The following is a 24795-nucleotide window of genomic DNA, read 5'->3' on the forward strand; positions in this document are numbered from 1 at the left end:
TATGATGAAAGTTATGGGAAAATAAATAATTTTAAATTTGACAAACTAATAGTAGACGAAGTAGTCGTATCTTGGTAGCCTACTTTTTCTTCTCTAAAACATCATCGCCGTGTTAAAATAATGACTAATGTGTCAGTAAAGTATAGCATTTTGACTCCTTACTTTTTACTGTAAGTTTTTTATGCGTTTTTGCTTTATGTTGAACACTTTATTCACCAGAGGTAAATAGTTACTTGGATATGCAGTAATATAACCCAGCAAAATAGGACGTGCGGGTTCAGACGAATGTGGCGCACTTCTCTGCCATTGTCAGGCTTTCGCCGGAATTAGATCCAAAAATCTTGGAAGTGATATTACTCCGGATATAAATAATATCCCTCACGAACACTGATTGGAAAATTCTTAGGAATTACGTTCAGGAAACTGAGTTTCTGAACATAGGACGATAATACATTTAGTGAATACTATATAAGGTTTTTGTTCTTACCAACAAACATTTTTCATGAAAAGGAGCACACAAACAGGCCTGATAGTGGCCAAGGTGTATTTTTTCGGATTTGATGTAGATACATCTTCTTATCAACCTAACCTAATTCTTATCAATTGTTTACGAAATGTTTAATAAATAAAAACCTATTCAAAAATGTATAAAAGCTTTGGAAGATCTGTCCTAAATAGGTTGATTATATTTTATGTTTTGGATGGCAATTAAAACAATGTTTTATTATAAAATTTCTAAAACTTATTAAATTATGAATTTAAAAATACACACAATCGATTTAAATAGACGCTTTTACTGAAATTTTTGATTTAACAAGTAGAATGTAGAAAAGTTATAAATTACTACTTTTTTATTGAGTTCTAATACATATTTTTTAAATAACGTTCATTTAAACATGCAACATGTTTTCAATAGTAGTAGACCATAGAAAAAACAACACCCAAAGAAAATTAAAGATTGTCTAGCTACACAAGTACAAACGTGGCTTTCGCTTTACGGCCAATTTCTGAATGTTTGCGACTTTTAAATAAAAAGGAATCATAGTTCTAGCATATACCTATACACTTTTATTAAGGGCAAATTTGAAATTTAGGTTCCATAAATTTTTTGCATTAAAAAATCGATCCATACATATTTGAGAAAATATACAATTACACGGTTTATGGATATTGAGAAAATAAAGTGCTGAATCAAAATAATTCCGAATTGTTTAATACGAGTTTCAATGAATTGAGTACGATTTTAGAATTTAATTTTGAGATCTCTTTATGCAAATATACATGATAAATGAATAAACATAGCTATAATTATAATACGAAACAGAAAGTATTAAAAATTGGCCGTTTATAAAATCACGGATGTACGTTTATAAGATTTTAATTTGATTTAATATTTATTATTTTTCTGCAACAACAATTAAAATTTTACTGTTAGCAAAAGTTTGATGGTGAAAATCATTATTATTAATTAAACATTTTAAAATAATAATGTTTTATTTGTTAAAAATTATCGTTTTTGCACTTCCATTACAAGCAAAAAATAGGATCTATTAGACTCAAATTTGAAGCTGTAAGTAACATCAACGAATTTTGAATGCCCTATGGAAAGAATTAGACTTAAATAATGACAAATAGATCAATAGATCAATTAAAAAAAGTCTGCTTAGGCCGATGTGGTGCTCAAAATTTTTAACCTAAAAGGATTCACAGAATTTGAACAAAGTAACAAACGGATTTTCAGATGTAACATATATGTAGGTGGATGAAACAGATTGATGAAAGATGCATTTGTTGTAATGCATAAATAGTTGTAGTAGCACTTCGTCATCGTCAATGGCTACAATTGAAACTTATTATGAAAAAGAGAAGAAATTTGCAAAATCCACAATAACAATAGAAAATATTTATGAAAAAAAAAAATAAAAATAAAATAAAATAAAGAAAGAAGCACGCATTCAAAAGCGTTGGACTGATAAGTTGATCAGTTAGCTGCTACATTATGAGTAGTAAGAGTACATCTCGTACAGTTTACTTAGTCAGTCAGTAACTAACTAACTGTTGGTGTGGATTCAGCTAAAAGTTTTTACTAATTGTGATAAACAGAGCATGATTGGCAAAAGTCGTAGAAAACAGACTTGTGGTGTGATGCATGCATATTCATATATTTATTTCATTTTATTTATTTATCTGTACTTCATCCAACAACTAAGTATTGAAGTACAGAATACATATGTTTGTGCATTCATTGTTTAGTTTAGTTGCCTGCTTTAATATTTATTTGGAGGATTGGATGCAATTTGCCCAGTTAGCCGTATAGAGGGTTTTGTCTTAAGTGTAGATTTTTGTCAAAATTTAAAATGTTTAAAAAATGTATATAGTCTAGTCTTTAGTCTAGTTTATAGTCTAGTCTATAGTGTGGGTTATAGTTTAGTCCAGTTTATAATCAGGTATATAGTCTAGTCCATAGTTTAGTCTATAGTCTAGGCTATAGTCTAGTCTATAGTCTAGTCAATAGTCTAGTCTATAGTCTAGGTACAGTGAAATAGCTCCCAAATGAAATAACTCCCAACGATTAAAATGAAATAAAACCCAATTTCATAAAAATTAACTTTTAAAATGAAATAACTTCCAAAGTTTAAAATGAAATAATTCCCAGTAATTGGAGTTAAGCAATTTATTTGTGTAAAATAACTTTCAATGCAATAATTCCCAACAGAAGTGAAATAACTCCCAACTCCTTAGGAAAGCGTGTTGGACAGCAGGCCTTCGGCCGGGCGCAAGTGTTTTAAAGTCTGTGGTATTTCACACACCGGCTTTGCTAAATTAAGCATTTTCTATATAAATAGACTATTTGTATTTCATGGAACTTATATCACTATGTTCATAAACATTATGACATTGTAAAAGTGTCATAGCGTCCATGGAATTATGATACATTTAAAAGTATCTAGTCTATAGTCTAGTCTCTACGACTTTTAAACGATCCGAAATATAATTTCCTCTAACTAATTTAGAGTTATATTCTTAATTTTACGAAACTATAGTTATGTAATTTCAGATTAAATCGACTTCAAAAATGTACTCGTTAATTGCAGTCTGTGTAAAATCTGAAAATCTATTAATGTGAGTTCAAGTTCTCGTTCGTTAATATATCTTATAGAAATAACTTATAGAAAACACCTAATTTTAAACCATCCTTTAAAACTGCATACTTACTATACAAAAAATGAGGCTTACCAACTGTGGGGGCTTCAAACAATTTAAAGAGAAAGAAAATCAACGTTAAAAGATGGTCAGGGATTTTCAGATTGTTTATGGGTCTGTAATTCTTTGTGTTAGTTTGGCCATAAAAATGGAAATTTGTTTTTACACATTTTTTTCTTCCAAACATACTAATTACAGTTAGTTACTTTTTGTAAAACAAAATTTTGGAATAAATTTTTGTTTGTTAAAATAATTAAATAAATTAACAATTTTAAGACACAAATTAAAAGAAAAATTCAAAGAAAAAAAAGAGAAATTTGAAATATTTAGACTGGCAGGCTTACGCTGACCCTGATATAGTTTATTTTTCAAATGATCTATAATTATTGATTTTTTCTCAATTTCGTTTTTTTTTGTATTGCTGTTTATCTTTTATTTTCCACCACCCACTAGATCACCCCTCATTTTAAATGAATTGTGCAAAAAAGAAGCAAATTAAGGGTGTATCAGGCAGGTGAAGTTCTGTCTATGTATTTCATGTTCTATTCCTGTTTTTAATGGCCAGAAACAGAAATCAAATTATATTTTTCCACGAGTTTAAATAAAACAATGCCAAGTTTCAAACCCCAGCTGAATTTTGCTTATCTTTTGTAACTTTTCCATAAATTTTCATTTCAACTCCATGATTATTTGAGACCATGTGTGTGCCTGACTGCCGGTCTGCCTGCCAGTATGTATTCCAAAAATAGCAAGGAAATGGAAAAATAAAACAATAATTCTACACCACACATACTCAATACTATTAGTTTTGTCATCACACCATCACTTTTAGTTTCTATAGGGGTTGATAAAATGCGTCGTTTTTTCGACAATGAATGGGAGTTAAAGAAAGTACTCGCACAATAATTCTACAATCTTTGGAAGTGGAATGATATTCAAGTGGCACATTGTGTTTTTTTGGTGCGTATGTTGAAGAAGTATATATTCTGGTAAAAATGTTTACTTGACGCATGAAAATATTTCCTATATATAAATAAAACGAAAACATATGACAAATTTTCACATATTTTTCTTTTATTTAGTTTGATTGTTGAAAAAAATGTGTTGACAAAAGAGATACAATATATTGCATGTATGTACTATTCATTTATTATTGTTTTTATTGCTTCATTTTTATTAATATTTATAATTCAAAATGTTAATAATAGTAGAGAGTTATTTAAATTTATAACAAACAAGTTTACAACTTTACTTTAAAATGTCCTCATTTTTTATACAATTATCTTATTGTAAGGTGACATTAGTTTATAAATATTTTGATGATAAATTAAGGATATTCAATTAAACAAAAATATTGTATGTGTAGTGAGAAGATAAAATATCGTTAATATGTTTTTTATTGTATAAAATTAAAGACAGATCTGTTACAAATACTTTCTAAAATTAATTATATTGGTTGAGAATGTTTTATTTATTAGCGTTAAGACTAAAAGTGAAACCAAATTCACAAAAAATTATTAAAAATTATTTTTTTTTATCAAAAATCTAAATTTCACTAAATACAATTTCTCATCCTTTGCTAATATTTAAAAAAATAGTTTGACTTTTTTCAACAAATATAAATACATACATATTAATTTATTTATTTATTTATTCATTACAATGCAATTACAAATTATATCCCAACCTATACGCCCGTTGTAGTGTAGAAGACCAGAGTCTATGGGAAGCGAAAGCAACCCACCCACTAGCTTAGCGTAGCCTCATTTCAAAAAACCCTGTATGACCAAAATGTCCCCACCCTAACTCTGGTAGTTCTTGACCGATGGAGACGAAAATTTGTGTCTGGACTACTATCCAATAGTACTAACAGAAACTAAAAAATTATCATTATAATGATAAACTCCATAATTTCTTATTTATTTTTAAAACTTTAAAACAAAAAATGTATGTTTTCTTTTCTAAAGACTTTTCAACATTCTATTAAAATAATTTAATTACTTTATTAGTGTCATTTGTTTTATTTCTAAGGTGCGTCCTCTCTTATCTTTCCAAATTATTAACTTTTAATTAATACACTCACTACTACTTCATCTTTCTGACTATAAACTTTAGAAAATATTGTAAACTTCGATTAAGTTCGATGTTAAACCTCATTTCATGTTCGATAAGCAACAAAAACTTTGAAAATTACCATTGGTCTAACTTCTTACCATCTTCCCTTCCAACATGTTCGAAGCGAACGTAATAACAACGAACATGGCAAACAAACACAAAAGCCGGCTTTATAGAAAGAAAAATGCAGACCCAACGAAACAAATTTTCATTCGAGTCTTGCAACGAGTCGTGAGTGGTTGTCTTTAGTTGAGAAGAACGGATTCATTCAGTCAGATTTAAATTTGCCAGTTAAAAGGAAGTTTTTAATAAGAAGTGTATTTAATATTTCTTAATAGAAAAAATCAAATTCAATAAGAAAATTTAGAAAAAAAATAATATAAACACTGTAACCAACAACAATTAGAAAAAATATCCTTAATCATCTGAAAAAAACCCAACCCAAAGTGTTTTTTTTGAAAAGTGAAATTATTTTGGAACAAAAAATAAATTCATACACAACAACCAACCTTAAAAGGGTGTAACAGAATACAGAAAAATACAACAAGAAATAAAGGTTAAAAGCCGGTTACAAATCAAAAGAAGATTGTGAATAAATACGGGGAAAAAAGTAAAAAGAATAAAATAAAATTAAGAAAAAAATCAAAGCAAATATTTTTAACAAAGGATTTGTTTCGCAAAACAAAAGAATTTTAAATTTGAAGTAAGTTTTATTTTATTCATTTATATATTTTTTAATTGTATACGCAAAATAAGAAAATGTAAGCAGCTAAAAGAAGTTGTTAACACTTTAAATATTAGCAAAACTTTTTTCATTTTAAGCAATTTACCAAAAGAGGTTTATGTGGGGGCTTAATTAAATAGGTATTTTAAGTTTTTTCTTTTCTTCTTTTTTTAATTTCTATGTAGATGGACTATTATATTTTTTATTATTATTACGGTTTTAGTTTAATAATTGGTTTGCTTTGCTTATTTTTGCCTTTTTCTTTATTTGCTAGCGGTGCAAAATAACCGGCTCTTTTTGTTTTCTTGTTGTTGTTGTTCATTTATCTAATTACCGCGACATTGGCATTGCATTAAACTTTATTGTATTTTCCCCCATTTTCCACTTTTTTTTCACTATACATACTTATTTTACATATACTATTTTTATGCACATGTGTAAGTAAATATAATTGTATATAATATATAGATACATACATATGATTATGTATGTACTTACACACAATATATAAAACATTATTATTAAAAGTTGATGATGATGAAGAAGTAGACGAAGAAAACATAAAAAAACTTACACTTGTCTACGAGTTTACCCGACACCACCTTTTCTTGCTTTCGAAGATTGCCAATTATGTATGTATGTTTGCTTCAGACTTGTGTTGTATTCGCGCATACTAGTAATACGTAGGACGACCGAGAAATTTTGCCCAAAGGTTTTACTGCTCTTAAAGTTGTAAAAACTTCCAACACAAATTCATTTAGAAACTATTTTCTAAAAGCTAATTATCCCTAACCTTTATTTGGGTTTCATATTAACGATTAAAATAAAATCTTGAAAATTCAATTCTGTACCTTTCTGCATAAAATCTTTGAAATCTATGCGCAAAAACTTTAATTGAAACACTTGTTTTGTTTAGAAGTTATTTTTTATAACATTTCAAAGGTATGTATTTTAAATATTTTTGAATTCTATTAGATTTAACTCATACTTATCGGTGACAGTAGGATATCCAAATCTATTGATTCTCTTGAGCACCGTCGCAATGTGAGGTGTGTTTCACTGTTTTATCAATACTAAAATGGAATATGTTCCTCTGAAATAAGAGATATTCCCGATACATGCAGGTTTACACGCAACACAAGCCTCTCTTCAGGAACACTCCCATTTGTGGTCGATTGGCCAGTGGATCGCACAATGTTTTACTGTACTGATGTACTGTCCGTACACAGTGGTCTTACCTGTCACGATGTGGGCAAATTTAAGTCGAATGTTTACAAACACTACTCCCTATATCCCTCCTCCCTTAACCTATTTTCCTAGTTCCATCACAATGCACAGTATTAGTAAGGGTCATCCTCTGAGTGATGGTCCTAATAAGAAAAGTATGGAGAAGTTTGTAGACACCACCAAGAAACCTCGCTCTTCGAGACGGAAATTAGGGAATAATTGTAAAATACTTTCATATGTATATGCTCTAAGGATTTAATCCTGCAAACCAGATTCCACCTATCCTAGTTGCAGTATTATCGAGAATTCACGGATTGGAGCGAAAAAAAAATTCTACAATTTTGCTTTTTACAGAACTACAATTCGCTTATTTTTTGAGTCTTGATATTATATAGGACCCACTATTTCTCCTTTTATATCTAAGGGACAGTAGATAGGTTATTTTTAAATAGGGGCATTATTTTAGCATTAATCCTTCTCACAAAGTCTCGTTGGTTCACTGGTCCCTCTTCGTAATGAGAACTTTAATGATTCCATAGAATACCAAAAGTAGAGTGATCTACACTTAGAAATAGAATAGCGTTCCGACGACAATTGGATTCCAGTCGCCCAAAGTTTGTCAGTTCAACAACAGCAGTAACAACCGGGATTTTATCCCCTTCATTTAATGAGCATATTTCAGCGTATTAACTAATATATCTAAGATCTATCTTACATCAATTAGAATGATCAAATTATTATTACAAATCTTTGTATGTGGTCTGATGTGGTCATGGAACTCTTGAAGTAATAAAATCAAAATGAGAAACATTATTTTTTAATGGATGTCCTTTTTTCATTGTCATTAAATAAAATTAGAGTTATTTACCAAAATTAAAAAATCATCGTATACTAGAGTTACCAATATACTTTTCATGCGAGTTCATAGCCTAGCTGAGAATTTTATCCATTATTCTTCATCTCACCTGTGATTTATATAGAAGGATTGAGATTGAGGGTTGAGGGCAAGTTTATTTTTACACATGTGAGAGCATTGTTTTCTTATGAATGCATTTGTATTTGTGTAATCAAACAGAAAATATGCTCTAAACTAATTTGCTCATGTTTAATTTATAAGTCCTGTTTATTATTTATTTCTTCGTTCGTTTGCTCATACACAACGTTTGCTCGTTTATTGTTGTCATTTTTCTTGCAACTGAATTATTGCAACTTGCAAGTATTTTCATCATCATCATTTATTCTCTTTGATTTGCTATTGTTTAATGAATTTTCTCAGATCAAATGAATTGAAAGAAAATAAAAATACAATCGTATTCAAGCAAATCATATATCATTATTTCCAAGGCAATGTTGTCGTATTCGTATCATCATTCAAAATACACTTTGTATTCGATTAGTTTGTCTGTCTGTCAGTCTGTCTTTTTGTCTGTTGATATGAATGTGAAATTAAAAAGAGTTATTTATGTACGTTGATGATTATTTTATCGTTAAGTCTTGTTAACATTCACACCGGGAATGCTGTACGACTACATTGTTTTCCATTTTACTTACATGTGATCCAAAATTGGTCAGAAGCGAACATAATAAGATTCTCTTCAGATTGTTCCAAGTTTCTGAAATAAATTTAATTGGTCTATATATGATGTTGTTGTGCAAGTACATATTTTGTTTATTTTTATATTTATTATTATTAATTATGATTAAATTGTTGCAATACTTTTCTATAGTAGTAGTTTTTCATTATTATTGTTTCTCTTTGTTGTTTTGTTTCGTTGGTTGTTGTTGTTACTCTTGTTTCTTTTGTGTATATTTTTCTTATTGGGGAGTTTTTTTGTGTATCTATTTTTCCTATTCAGACCTTTTACTACCTTTTTTCGTTTCGTTGGTTCTAGTTGTATCTTTGATATTGTTGTTATTACCCAGCAGTTTTACAAGGAGTAAGTTTTTTAAAATAAATTAGAAATAAGGGAAGACACCAAAATTAATCCATTACAAAGCCAATTGTCTTTTGTAATAGAAGACTTCCTCCCATGACACACACGTTCATGTTAAAATAACTAATTGCTGAAATTGTGACTAATCCTTAGTGGTTGTTAAAATCTTTAGCAGAGGACAGGTTATCCCAAACTACAGGGTTGTTATTATTTTCAAGGGCCATAGTTGTAGTTGACGTAGATGATGATGTTTTCATTTCATCTCCTTTTTAACAGGATATTCGTACGTTCTTGCGCTTTTGGGGCGTGTGCTGCTGCTGTCGCTTTATTGTTTGTGTTTACTTCATGTTGTTGTTATTACTGCATTGTTTGTTCTTGTAGTTTAAAACATTTCTCCCCACATTACACGTTCTGAAACCATAAATTTCAGTCTTTATTTCTTTGTTGTTATATCGTGCAATTTCAACACATTTACCTCAATTTTTTTAGACATACAAACACTCGAGTAATTCTTTGTTAATTTGAGTACATGCTCAAATATTTAAGTTTGTATGAATATTCTGCAGAAAAAATAAATTATTTCGCAAATTTAAAAACCATTAAATTTGGTCATTGATCTGCGGGCCGTTTTGAGAAGACATAGTTGGTATTGAGACAATGTTTTTCCCATAGAGAGATCGGAATTTACAGTGATGAAAGAGTTCAGTTATCCTCGAGGGGTTATTTAATAGTTTTCAGTATGGTACATACTATTATTTTGTGCGTAGATTTACTGCGTTAATGTAATGTTTAGCTTTTATTATTTTTCTGGATTCCAGATAAAATTCCACACAGCACCATTTAGACGTACATTCATAAAATCATATTATAATCGGTCCCTATTTGATTATGGTATGCATATAAAATCCTTTTTCTTTTAAAACAGAGTTTCTGATTAATGAAAACATTTTCACAGAAGTTATATTATAAGATAACGTCAGAATTGTTCACAGCTCTCATAATTTGGACGTATTTTATAAAAAAAAAAATTAACTTAATAGTCCCTTGAGGTTTTAAAAATAGTATAATTTGTTCAAATTCAATATATGTAATAGAAAAATACAAAATTCAATGTTATTTTTTACCGAATTTAATATTTAACATAAAATTTCCCCAAAGTATAAAAAATATTTCGAGACTGATTTAAAGTTAAATGAAAATAAATAATGAAGCTGTGTCACTTGGCAACACACGAATAAATTTTGAACGTATTTAACAGCAGCAACAACAGCAATTGCAATAACAGCAACAACAAATAAAAAATAAACTTCAACACAAACACATGGCACTGACACATGTTGGCAACATACGATACAAATATGAGTGTTAAACACGATATGGGGATATTTGTCTTATATTATTTTTTGAAGGCAAGAAATCGGTGGAAATCGTATGTGCAATAACAAAAAAAAAAGCCAATGAATAAAAAAAACGCCGGGCGCCAAAGCAAGAAAACACCAAAAGCAGCTACATCAGCAGCAGGAGCAACTACAAAAGTAGAAACAAACTTCTGGTCATAATACAGTCACAGACAATGTATGACTGTATCCATCTAAGTATTTATCTGTTGTACTCATATTTTGGTTGGTTTGCTGTATATGTTCTGTTATGTTGCAAATGCAGCCGACAGACACATTTTCCATTCAACACTGAGTCATCGTCAACACAAACTAAAACCAACCAACAACGAAATCCAACTAAACTCGAGTGTAGTGAAGCGTAGTGAAGAGAACTCTACGTGAATGGTTGAATGTGGGGGATCCTTGGTAAAACAAACTAAAGGAATACAACGAAATTGTATATACATATTTATAAGTATGTACTTCCATACATATGTATGTATGTAAATATGATTGTTTTCAAGAATATGATTGCGGGTGCAATGAGCCTCCTGCAAATATTCAACATAAAAAGATATAAATTCTGTGATAATCTTCAATACAACGCACAATTTGTAGCTGATTCAATAAGCATGTGTAAATAACATGGTACAGAGTCCATAAAGTAGAAACATTTAACGCTTTGCATTATTTGTAATAATTTTAGATGTTGTTGTTGCAATAACAGATTTATGGCACTGCATGATTATTAAACTCGAAAATGTATTAAAAAATCTTTGACAAGATCATACAGACATACCCCGGTATTAAAAAAGTTATCAATGGTTTATAACTGCAGTTTTTAAATAACTTAGGGATACAAATGGATTAATATGAAATCGTTTTTCTTGGGACTGATTTATTTATAGATTTTGTAGAAGATTATTTTATTTATTTTTTTTTCTTAACATATTTTTTATATCATTTAAAAAATTATTTACTTTGCACTCAATAAAACATAATAGACTTTAAATCCCATGGACATTTTCACTTAACACTTTCTAAACTACAAACTCTCCTGAGTAATTTAAACATAAATCACTTTTGTTTTGTATTTATACTGCGTATTAGCACGCTATCTATCACCCTACCTCTTAGACATGGTGTTTGAATTAAATTTTAACTAAACTTTTGCTTAAAATGTTTATGGAAATGGAGTAAAGTAGTTTAGATAAAAGAATTATAAACAACCCTTAATGAAACCCACATTAACTTTTCGAAAATGTCTGACTTTCTGTTTATTGTCTGTTCCTTTTTTTTAAATGCATAAAAACTTTAAGCCAAAATTCTTAATGACATTTCCTAAGCCCAAAATAAAGGTGTGTAATAAAGAAAACACCCCCGTAATAAATACATACAATATTTCGAAAATTTTAATGAAATTTACTCAAAATACGCATTATTTGGCAAAAATTATATTTAAGGGGTGGTTTGGTTTGTACACTGCAAAAAGAAATACATATTTATAAGAAGAGATTAAATTTAATGTAAAACATACCTACAGTTTATGCCAAAAATAAAATTATATTTAACTAAACCTTTTGTTTCGGAAGTGAGTCAGAATTCTTTTGAAAACTAAAAGCAGATTGGACAGAAAAAGAAAAAAATTAATTCAGTAACCCTGTTCGTAAATAAGACCCTACATAATTCCATCTTTAATTCCCAACCTCATATTACAAACGTATAGACAATATTATAGAAAATTCCATATTCCTAGTGAGAAAAACGAAAATATCTCCTTTATTTATGGACCAATTTTTCTGATTTTAAATAGCGTTCTTCCGAAAGCATGTCTTAAAGAATTATATCTGGGATTTTCTAAAATCTGATATCAACATACAGGGGTAAAGAGGTGCTACCAGTACCTCTAGTCTGCCGGTACTATAAACTGGTGATGTCAATTCACTCCTCGAAGTTTCATTGGAATGATTTGACATGGGGTCGAACCAGAGAACGAAATAATCTGCTACTACGGGTAGCCAGTTGCCCGCAGGACTTGTCCTAGCTGGTCAGTTGGTTGAAGTTCCTTCGAGATCCACGTACTGACTGTGATTACATCTCGGAAGTTAAGCAACGGGGCAGCAATGGTCAGAGATTAGATAGCTCAAGTACTTTAGCAAAGTGCACGTATAATGGACCGGAGATTCCAAATAGGTAAATTGCCACCTGAGTGTAAGAAGCGAATTCGATTTATCAATGTTTGTCTGTCTGTCTATATATGAAGATATTTCCAGAATTTTGAATTTTCGAAAGATTTTTGAATTTTTTTGGAAAAAGTTGTACGAAATTATTGTTGCAACCAGCCAATATTAAAATATAAATTTTGTATTAAAAATATGCCTTGAATTAAAAAACAAAGTTTTAAGAACATGACTCATTCCACCCTTTTCATATCGAAATAAAAATACTTTAAAACTTCTTTAAATATGTATATCTTAAATTGTTAAAAATAAATTAAAACTGAGTCACGAATATGTCGCTAAAAATTTAATAAAAAATTAACAAAGACTATAAATAAGATTTATGTAGTAAAACGTTAAATTACTTTAAATGGTAATTTGTTTATGGCTGGATTGCATTTAAAATACAACAACACATACATACATATGCATACAATTTAAAATTCTACAACTTATTGGCTTCCGTTCAATACCGGAAATCAGGTATGCATTTGTATGTGTTTACATATCAATGGGTGGGTAAGACTTATTTGATGTTCGAGTGTAAGCAGTTATTGATGACATTTTCTTGGGGTATATATGTATATTGTTGCTGTTCGTTTGTTTGTTAGCTTTTTAATGGTTTCTTGAGACTAATGTTTACTGAATACTATTATGCATTTTAAATGCAACATATTTACATACATACATACCTACCGATATCACTCTATGCAAAGTAAATACTTTACGAGTTTTGTAGGAAATGTCAAAGAACTTTATGTAAAATGTATTTAAATTAAAGTGTTTGTAAAAAAACGACAGCGACATTGTTGACAAAAGGAAACCCATACAATTTTTACATTAAAATGCACATTTAGTTCACGCATGCAGTCGTAGTTTAACTCCGTACAATTTTTTCTAGCACAGATGCCCTTGAAATAAATAATGTTGCTGTTGCTATTTTTAAACATTTTTATTTCTATTCAACTGTTTTTTTTTTTTGTAAAAAACTTGTAAGTTTTGTGGTTTGTATGTGTGTATAATAATTGTTTCAATGTAATCCCCCGTGTAAACACAACACATCATACATACAAGCTGCAAAACATCTTAAGTTGTAATCTTTTGGAACAAAACGTCACCACAACTATTATGGAGTGCTGCGCACCCAATAAATGGTGCAACTTTTTATGAAAAGAAAACCTTGATGTAGTGTTTTCCAATTGAAACTATAGGACAACTGTTCAAAGGTGAAACAACACCGTAATCCACTGGCAAATAGTTGACACTACTCACTTGGTTTTTTCGAATTTTACACATCAATCGTAGAGGAAGTCCATAGTCTCCATCTTTCTTTATAGACTGATTTGGATCAAAGCTAGGCATGGAAATTGTTGATTTTTTATTAAAGTACAAATCTTATTTCTTTCTTAAAATCCGCTTGTTTTTGTAAATTATCACAATTATTATTAATTAATCAAATATTTTGCTTTTCTTTCTAGATCAATTTTCTTGTCTAAACAATATTTGTAAGTATTTTAATTGACTTCCGTTAAAATGTAGAACAAATTAACCAAAAAAAGATAATTTTTAGAAACTAATTAATTAGATTCAGATAGAAACACTAAACAAACTATTTTTAGTATTTTAATTTGCGTTGAAAAATTCGGTACATAATAAGAAATCTGAAGCTACATTAGGGGTATATCTTTTATTGAAGAAAATTAAACGTTTTTCAAAATTTTCACTTCCTGAAATTTTTTTTTTCAAAATTATATAAAAAAACACTAAAACATGGTGATTAAACCCGAGTCATTCAAGTTCCAAAGCTAAGATTTTATTGTCGTGGTAACGTCAAATTTTAGTTACCCTCCTAATAATGTTTACGTACTATACAAGACAAACTACAAGAATTTTGATAGAAATTTTAATGAGGGAGTCATTCATATCAGTAAAAAATGCATGAAATAAGATAAAATAAAAAAAAAACAATCTCGAAAATTATTTCACGCTATATGGGAAGTTATTTTTACTTTGAAGAAGCAATCGCACGATATGCTTGATTTCAGATTGAAAATGTATTTACTTGACAAATAAAACAAATACATTCGAATCCTTTAGATTCAGTAAATATGGTAATTTTTTATAAATATCGTTTTTATATATTATTCATTCAATATCCACCAATATCTTCAAAATTTTATTTACATATGTGTGTATGTAAAGAATAAAGTTTTAAGGGTCAAAGAACTTTTTTTTTTGAATTTAAGTCAAAAAGTAAAAACAGTTCTATATGAAAAGCATCATAAACCTCACCATATGAATCATGTTTTGGTGCTTTTTAAAACGTTTTTGTTCATTTCTTATTATTGTTTTTTTGCATTCAAACAAATTTTACTTTGAGTTAAGATTGTGAAATGTTTTTTTTTTTTTTTAAAGCAATTGTTTTACCACAAGTCTGTCATGGCTGTTTTTTTTTTTTTTTTTGTAAAAATCTTGAAAAAAACAACAATAAGTACAACAAGCTGCATGAATACAATAGGAAATAATAAAGGGGAACTCTAATGTGAATTATGTCGCGCCAAACGGTTTCTATTTTATACACATTAGTTTTGCTCCATTGGAATGTTGATGAAAATGGAAATGGTAATGGAGCTGGTGATGGCAACATGAAGAAAAACATGCAGCATGCAGTATTTTTGTATGAGAGTTGTGAACTGAAAAATATGTTTTTTTTTTCTTTTAACTCATACTCACATCACGTTTCACGTCTTAGTTTCATCATCATCATCGTGTTCCTCAACGTCATCATTATTTGTTCTTGTTAATTTTTCTGAAACACTATTCTTTCTTTGTGTTTACGAGTGTTTACAGGAAGCTGTAGTAAGTGTTTTACTACAGTTGTGTCTTAAGGGGTTAAGACATACTTATGCCAAAGAAAATAATAAGTAATAATTGGAATTTTAATTGAATCCTTTTTAAGTTACAGAAAATCCAATCAGCTGTTTGTTTGAAATCATTATTTTTTTTCTAAAGTACCTAGGAATGTATAAATGAGTGATTATAGTAAATGTAATTTCATTCTTAACACGATATGATATTTTGATGACATCAATTTTATTTTATAAAACGTATTTATCCAAACCAGCTCATAGAAAAGTTTTGGTAAGAGAAATATTGGATTATTTAATGAGATTATTTGAACCCATGGGAAGTAGTATTGTGATTTTAAAGCACCAAGTTTTAATGGTTATATTAACAGCGCAATTCCGGGAACTTGTGTTACTTTTATTTGTACGTCTACTATATAAAATCATTACCTTAATAAACATATCTCAGTTGTTTCTTTAATCCCTTAAATAAAGAATTACTTTAACAATTAACAATAAAATCGATTAAAACTGTTAAAAAATGAAAGTAGACACATTCTTCATAAAACTTTTTACTTCATAAAATGATGAGAAAAAATTTCAAATTGTTAATAGCTGTGATCTAAATTTCTTTTTATTAAATATTTCTAATACTTATCAAATAATTATGGACAACATATGGAGAGTCTAAAACAGCAGACAAGATTGTTATTGTCTGCCACTAACAGAAATCTATAAAAAAGACATTAAATTAATTGATTAACTCTTTTTTTCTGTTACTCTTCAATCAATATGAGTTTGATGTAAAATATTTTATTGATTGAATGAAAGCAATTTATTATGTTTGAATAAATGTCATTTTTTTTAACAACAAAGCATTTGAGTTGTTATAACGGTCGTCGGGTATGTATGTAATAATTTACATAAAACTGTAAAATGACACACACTCTATATTTTTGTTTACATATTAGATTAGAAATCTTACTTAATTTATTTTTTATTTAATTGGAAGAGGACAAATAAAACAGATGCTACAGATGATATCTGTATACAACGTTTTGTTATTCAATAGAAAATTATCTTTGATTAGTTTGAGAAATAAAAGTCAAATATGATTTGAGTTGTATTTTATGGACTGTTAAGTTGGCTATTGAAGTAATTTGAAGCTAATTTAAGTCTAAAAAAAAAAAACAATAGTGACAGCTGTTAGATGACAGTTCTGGAATTTTGAAATACTAAAATAAAATGAATTTTAAAAGGAAGAAAAAAGGGAAACAGCAAGTATGTATGCACTATAAAAAATAGAAATTCCCTGGTCCGAAATTTTAACTTCTCACAGTACAGAAGAATGCTTTTGAAATCTTACGCTAAAGATGGAATCGATTTAGTCGATTGACTAGACTTTGAGCTAGACATTTTACTGGTTTTTGACTACACTATGGACTAGTCTATTGACTGAAGTGTTATATTATCTAGTCTGTGGACTAGTCTATAATCTAGTCTATGAACTAGTCTATAATCTAGACTATAGACTTGTCAAAGAACTAGCCTATTGATTCTCTAGGCTACTATGAATTACTATATTGGTTAGTATTTAATAGACTAGTCTATAAACAAGTCTATTGATTGATTAGGTTATTGACTAAGTTATACTTAAACTAGTCTATGGGCTAGACTTTTGGCTGCTGTTTGACTACACTATGACTAAGTCTATTGACTAGTCTTTGAATTAGTCTATGAGTTAATCTATTGACTAGTCTACGAACTATCAGCTAGTCTATTGACTAGTATTTGGACTAGTCTATTAACTAGATTACGGACTAGCATATGTTCTAGACTTTTGACTGGTCTTTGACTACATTATGGACTAGTTTATTGACTAGTCCATAAAGTACACTATGGGTTAGTGTACGAACTAGTCTTTGAAGTAGACTATTGAATAGTATTTGAACTAGTCTATTGACTGGGTTGTGGGCAATTCTATGGGCTAGACTTTTAACTGGACTTTTAATACACTATGGGCTAGTATATAGACTAGTCCATGAACTAGCCTATTGACTAGTCAGTGAAGTAGTCTATTTATTTATTACCTAAACTATTGACTAGCCTATGAACTAGTTATTGGCTGGTCTATGAGCTAATGTATTAACTAGTATACGAACTAATCTATTGATCAGGTTCTGAACTAGTCTGCGGATTAGTCTAATACATACATATGTAGTATGTATGTATTTCGGGATGTACTGCTATATTTTTCTTTGACAAAAAGTACAGAAAAAGTACTATAGCGCTAAATTTTCCATCTCTGCTATAATTGTGATTTTATAATATTTTTTTTTAAATAAATACCGCTATTGCAAATCAAATTGTCAATTTTGAAATATGTACATATACATACTTATTGATAAATAGTATCAAAATAACACATTTAAATAATTAAAAAAATAACCAAAAATTTTGTTATAACGTTAACTGAATTTCTTTAAACATAATATCACTTCCAATTACGGCTAAAATTTGGAATTAGACAAAACTAACGTTTTTAAAAATTATACCATTTTAAACATTTGCAAATAACTAATAAATTTAGTTAGTTTTAAACAAACAATACATATTATTATTATACACAATACAATTCTTTTAGCCATTTTTGAAAGAAATGCCGCATATGGTATTAAATCAAACAATTTGGCAAATTACTTTAAATCTTTTGCGCAAAGCGCAAGCTAAGAAATGCAGATTGTAAAATAAGCTTTTTGCTGGAATTCTTAAAACAAATTAAATGTGTATTAACCATTTGCGGTGAGATCTAATAAAATAATACGTTAACAGTTAACAGTTACATATCTTGCTAAATGTGTTTTAATTACTCACATTGTTTTTATAAAGATGTGATAAAAAGAAATGCTTTTCATTTTAATACCCTTGTTTCAAACAAAAGCAATTTATAATGAAAATCTTACACAAGATCATCTTTGATATTTAAGAAAATATAACGCCAAAATGCAACCTTCAATTAAAAGTGTCAATGTAAATAATGCTGATGATGATGGCGTTCATTTAGTCACAACAACGATAACCATCAGAGCCAAAACATATGGAAACCAAGTTGTACTTAGTTATCAACATCTAGATAAAAAATTTCATGCTAAAAGTATGAGGGATTTTTCTCAGCTTCATCATAAAAATACATATTTATGCATTACAATTTTCTAGCATGGCACACGACTAAGAGACAAGATCTGCAAATAAGTAATGATAAATTATACTATTCATTATTATTATGCGTGTTTAAAAAATTAATTGAATACAGAAAAAACCAAATGAGACTTGAAAAGAAAATTTCAACAAATTATAATTGAGTCTACAGGCCCACTTACAGCTTTTTTATACTTTTCAAACATGGTTTGTTACAGTAACTCATTTGGGAAGTGCAAAAAAAAAAAAAAACATTTACTACGTAATGAAGAATAAAAACGTTTTTCTCACTAATATTTCACAATGTTGTATTGTTGGCTTAACGTGCTACTATTTCAAAAATGCATGTGCAACATTATAAGTTGCAAATATTGTCATTGAATAAATAAATAAATATGTAAGTGCATACATATTAATATACATACATACGTACATAGATATGTGTAATGTGCTGTTCATGTTTTCTATTTCTTTCTATTTTTGTTGTGGTTGCAATTTTCATCATAACATTTAACGTATTCGTTGCAGTTTACAACACCAACTATCCAACCACACGTTTTTAAGAAACGTCATCAAATCTCATTGAAAATCAATGCCAGTAAAGTTTAGTTTTTTTTCTTCCATCTTTCATCTTTCTTTTGAATCATTTTCATTGTATTTAAAAAATAACATCACCCATGATGATAGTGTTGAGGTATATCCGATTTTTTCGTATTGTTTGTAAAACATTTATTCGAAATATGATTTGTAAAATCAGTATTAATTCAGTGATATTGTAATTTTCACATACTAGTCAATAGTTCATAGACTATTAAATAGATTAGTCAACAGACTAATTCATAGACAGGTCCATAGACTCATCCATAGACTGATTCATATACTAGTTCATAGATTGGTCTATAGATTAGCGAAATGTTATTTGGAAAATCAATATTAATTCAGTGCTATTGTACTTTTTACATAAACTAGATAAAAAACTAGTCCATGGACTTAATAGTCAATTGTTCATAGACTAGTATACAGACTAGTAAATAGACTAATCTATTTAAATTAGTTAAAAGATTAGTTAACAGAATATTCCATATATTTGACAACAAACTAGTTCTTAAACTGGTTAATAGTCTAGTCAATGGACTAGTCCATTTACTAGTCTATACACTAGACCATGGTCGAGTCAATAAGCTAGTACATAGATTAATCAATAAATTAATCAACAGGCAAATCCATAGACTAGGCAATAGACTCGCCCATATACTAGTGTATAGACTAGTGAATAAGCTAGTCCATAGACTAGTGAATAAGCTAGTCCAAAGACTAATAAATAGGTTAGTCCTATACTAAATAGTACATACATAGATCAATTCATATACTAAAAAATAGTCTAGACTGTGTGCTAGTCAAAATTCTAAAACATAGACTAGTTGAAGATTGCTGATCGAAACTTAAGCCCTTCCAATGATTCGTTCGTACGGTGATTAGTAATTATTCCCACTCTAATTTAAAACAATTCGGACCTCCCGAATTTTAATTTCCAAAGAAAAGTGAACACAGCTGTCGACTTTATCTGCTACAATTAAATTTTTGCTTTAGTCATAGCAAAAAAATAAAACTAAATCATATAAATTTAATTTTCTTTGATCAGATTGTATGTCACATAACGCAATCACAAAACATAAAATAAAAAAAAACGACAACACTTGAAATAAAAGTGCTGATGATCAAGTTTAATACTTTCTGGCTGCAAGCAATGAATACAGGTACTCGTAACACTCGTAGAGTAAATGTGCAACAGTCAAGAGTAACTGCATTTTCATTAGATCTTGTTGATCCAGTTTCAATTAGATCGTTTTTTTTTTCTTCTCAACTACTTCTACTTTTTTAGCTGCTGCTTTTATATATTTTTCTCCTTTCTCTGTGTGTTTAAGAAAATGTTAACATTTATTTTATTTCTTGCACTTTATTTTTTATTCGAAATTTATTGCAATCTACTAGATGCTACTACGAAAGTTGTATAACAAGCTATTAAACTATGGTGAGCACAATTTTCTTTAAACATACGAAGAGAGTACTAGTGCGACTTGTTGTATCATGTAACTTGATCAATGACTTATTTGCAACGTTTGTATTTCATATTTGTAGGTTGTTTTTTTATTTATTCTCTGACTTCATGTTGCTTGGTTTCTTCGATTCTAAACCGTTAACTTTAGGAAATTGTCTTGAGATTTAGATCAAGATACTTATACATACTTAGAAATAGAGTTTTTCTAAATTGCTACATTGATAATCTGATATTTAACAATATTTTGGGGTTTATTGCATGAACAGACAGAGTAATGTTAATTTAATAAATGTATCTTTATTTTAAATCAAACTTAATAAGCTGTGCTTGTTGTTTTTCCATTAGACCATCCTTAGGAATTATTTTAGTTTGATAAGAAAGAATTTTAATTCGAGTGTTAGAACAAGATGTATTTTTCGAAAAACAATTACAAAAGTTTACCTCGGATATGTATGTTAATATTTGTAAATCACAAGGCGATCTATACCAATAACGTTTAAATCCTAAAAATTATGTAAAATTGCTAAGATCGGTCCATGATTGTCAGCTCTATCTGATAATGTTGTTAAATTCCTCTATACCACACAAAATTGAAATATAGACTAGACTATAGACTAGACTATAGACTATACTATAGACTAGACTATAGACTAGACTAGACTAGACTATAGACTAGACTAGACTAGACTATAGACTAGGACTATAGACTAGACTATAGACTAGACTATAGACTAGACTATAGACTAGACTATAGACTAGACTATAGACTAGACTATAGACTAGACTATAGACTAGACTATAGACTAGACTAGACTAGACTATAGACTAGACTATAGACTAGACTATAGACTAGACTACTAGACTTAGACTATAGACTAGACTAGACTATAGACTAGACTATAGACTAGACTATAGACTACTAGACTAGACTATAGACTAGACTATAGACTAGACTATAGACTAGACTATAGACTAGACTATAGACTAGACTATAGACTAGACTATAGACTAGACTATAGACTAGACTATAGACTAGACTATAGACTAGACTATAGACTAGACTATAGACTAGACTATAGACTAGACTATAGACTAGACTATAGACTAGACTATAGACTAGACTATAGACTAGACTATAGACTAGACTATAGACTAGACTATAGACTAGACTATAGACTAGACTATAGACTAGACTATAGACTAGACTATAGACTAGACTATAGACTAGACTATAGACTAGACTATAGACTAGACTATAGACTAGACTATAGACTAGACTATAGACTAGACTATAGACTAGACTATAGACTAGACTATAGACTAGACTATAGACTAGACTATAGACTAGACTAGACTAGACTATAGACTAGACTATAGACTAGACTATAGACTAGACTATAGACTAGACTATAGACTAGACTAGACTAGACTAGACTAGACTATAGACTAGACTATAGACTAGACTAGACTAGACTATAGACTAGACTATAGACTAGACTATAGACTAGACTATAGACTAGACTAGACTAGACTATAGACTAGACTATAGACTAGAGTAGTCTAAAATAGTTCTTTACATTTATTGTTATTTATTAAAAAATATTTATATAATTTCCTTTGTCGAAACATGTTCAAAACCTGGATTAATATCCAATTAATTTAATCTGGGTTAACTTTAACTTATAAGTTTCAATATTTCTTATTATTACCACTACAGAGAAACAGTCAATTTATTCAATATATTTTCATATAATTATAATAATCATTCCAGTAGAGTTTGATCTCAAATAAAAGAAATTGGATTTTCCTTTTTGTAAAGGAAATTGTTAGAAAACTACTTTTAAAAATAACTTAACTGAACTTTATTGAACTCGACACAATTGGAATGACTGAACAAAGGAAAAAGTGGCAGCAAACCAGCAATCATTTACAAATTTTGTGGCTTTCATTTATTGCTCGTAATATGTAGTTACTATTTTTTCTATTGAAATACAATCTCTGCATCTGCTTATCTTGGGATTTCGACAGGGTATCGAAGCGTTAACAAAAAAATAATAAAAAAAATAGAAAAAGCTGGAATAACAGGAGTTTTTCTAACATTTTAATGTTATACCAATCAAAAAGATTTCTTTTAAGACTTTAAGCCACGTTTATAATTTATTTCTCTTAACACTAAAAACTGTTTAAGAGGCGTAACTAAACACGAATCTTTAATAAACCTAAAAAACAAAAATTGCAGTTTATAAAAGTTTTTTTTTGTTGCAATATTTGACTATGAAAACTTAATAACAAAAGCCTTTCAAAATGGCTGCGGTTAAATGAATTTTGATTGTAAAAAATAATGAAAAAAGTTTATTTGTCTTCTAGCTGCATAAAACAATTGATAAAATAGTAATAATTTTATCATTGCCATGGGAGACAAAATACTTTGTAAAAAATACACTTTTTATTGCTTTAACAAGATAAATTCTAGCAATTTTGAACTATTTATACAGCAAAGCTAATATTTAAATGAGTATACATATACATACATACCTATGTATGTATGTATGCATATTAAATATTAGTCATCATTTATAATTTTTTCCTGTTTTATCACTACTATTGCTGATTTTTGTGTATATTGCACAAAAGTTAGAAATCGTTTTTTTGAAAAATTTTTCTGTTTTGTTAAATTGTTTAAATTTAATTGCCCTAACGGTTCTTAACAATTTAAGCTTTTAAAAATTTCTTTCACATTTCAATTTCATATAAAAAAGTTTTTTTTTTGTAAAAGATTTTAAAATCTTATTTTGTGTATAAAATTGTTTAATCATTTAAATTATTATTTTTTTTTTGCAAAAGTTTGGTTTCTTTTTTCTTTTAGTTTTAGAACAAAAGATTTTTTGAATAATTAAATATAACAATAGCTATAATTAAATATATTCAAACTAAATCATATTCACGTGTTTGTTAAATTTTGCATTTTTTCCAGTTTTATTCCATTCGCTTCTTTGTTTGTTTTACAAATGAAATCATTTTTTTTAAATTTGTTTAGCTAAAAAGTTTACTGACCTAGTACAATCGGCTTAAGTTTATTAAAAAATTTAATTTTCTAAGAAATTCAAAAATTTCACTACTTTCTATGCAACGTTTTCATCCAATTTGTATTTTCGAGTGGATAAGCTTTTTACAAGTCTAAATAAAAATCAAACAAATTCTTTTTATATTTCACAATTTATTTAGCATAAAAGCAGAAAAATAGAAAAATATTCAGGGTAGATTTTATTAGCATTAACAAAAATCTTTATAATAATTGTTTTCCTAAAAATATTACCTAATAACTCATATTTAAAACCCTTCATTTAAAAACCAATATCTCAGCCACACACCAATTACATGACTTGTAAGGGTGATAACAAGGTCACCACTTGTAAGTCTATGTAACAATGATGGGAATCATAGCAATACCAATACACGTGCCTGTCGTTTTAACATACCAATATCATAATAAAATCTGATATCTTTCTACTATATTGGATTTAATTTTGAGTTTTATTTACACAACAACATTTTTTGTTTTGTTAGTTTGTTTATTTAATACATATAACAAAATAAATGATTGACTTGTGGTTTTTAATGAACTGATTATTGTTAATATTAATTTTTTTTTAACGATTATATGTAGGTTTTGTGTTTAGAGTATTTTTCTAGAATAAATTAAGGTATTAACAGATTATAATCTTTAAATTTTAGTGTGTTTTAATCTTTTAATGTAAATTAGAGTTTTGATTGTATTAATAATTTAAAAATTTAAAAGTCTATTATTTTCAATTCGACTCCCCATAGTATACTTTAAAAAAAGTATTAAATTAAAAATATATATTGTTATACTCTTCAAAAGTAATGAT

The 24795-nt window shown here is 28.5% G+C and overlaps 1 protein-coding gene across 2 annotated transcripts in view; it reads left to right on the plus strand.

Moving 5' to 3' along the window:
- Positions 1-5519: 5519 nt before the first annotated feature.
- The window catches only part of LOC119599945 (protein singed), a 41954-nt gene continuing 22678 nt past the window's right edge, over positions 5520-24795 (plus strand). For both annotated transcript variants that reach the window (XM_037949896.1, XM_037949897.1), the window contains exons 1-2: positions 5520-6022; positions 14281-14307. The gene's annotated coding sequence lies outside the window, so the exon portion shown is untranslated. The remainder of the gene's footprint in view (positions 6023-14280; positions 14308-24795) is intronic.

The sequence above is a fragment of the Lucilia sericata genome, unplaced genomic scaffold (genome assembly GCF_015586225.1).
Source record: "Lucilia sericata isolate MDLA Ls3-8-SP2 unplaced genomic scaffold, ASM1558622v1 Contig000097F_arrow, whole genome shotgun sequence".
NCBI lineage: Eukaryota > Metazoa > Arthropoda > Insecta > Diptera > Calliphoridae > Lucilia > Lucilia sericata.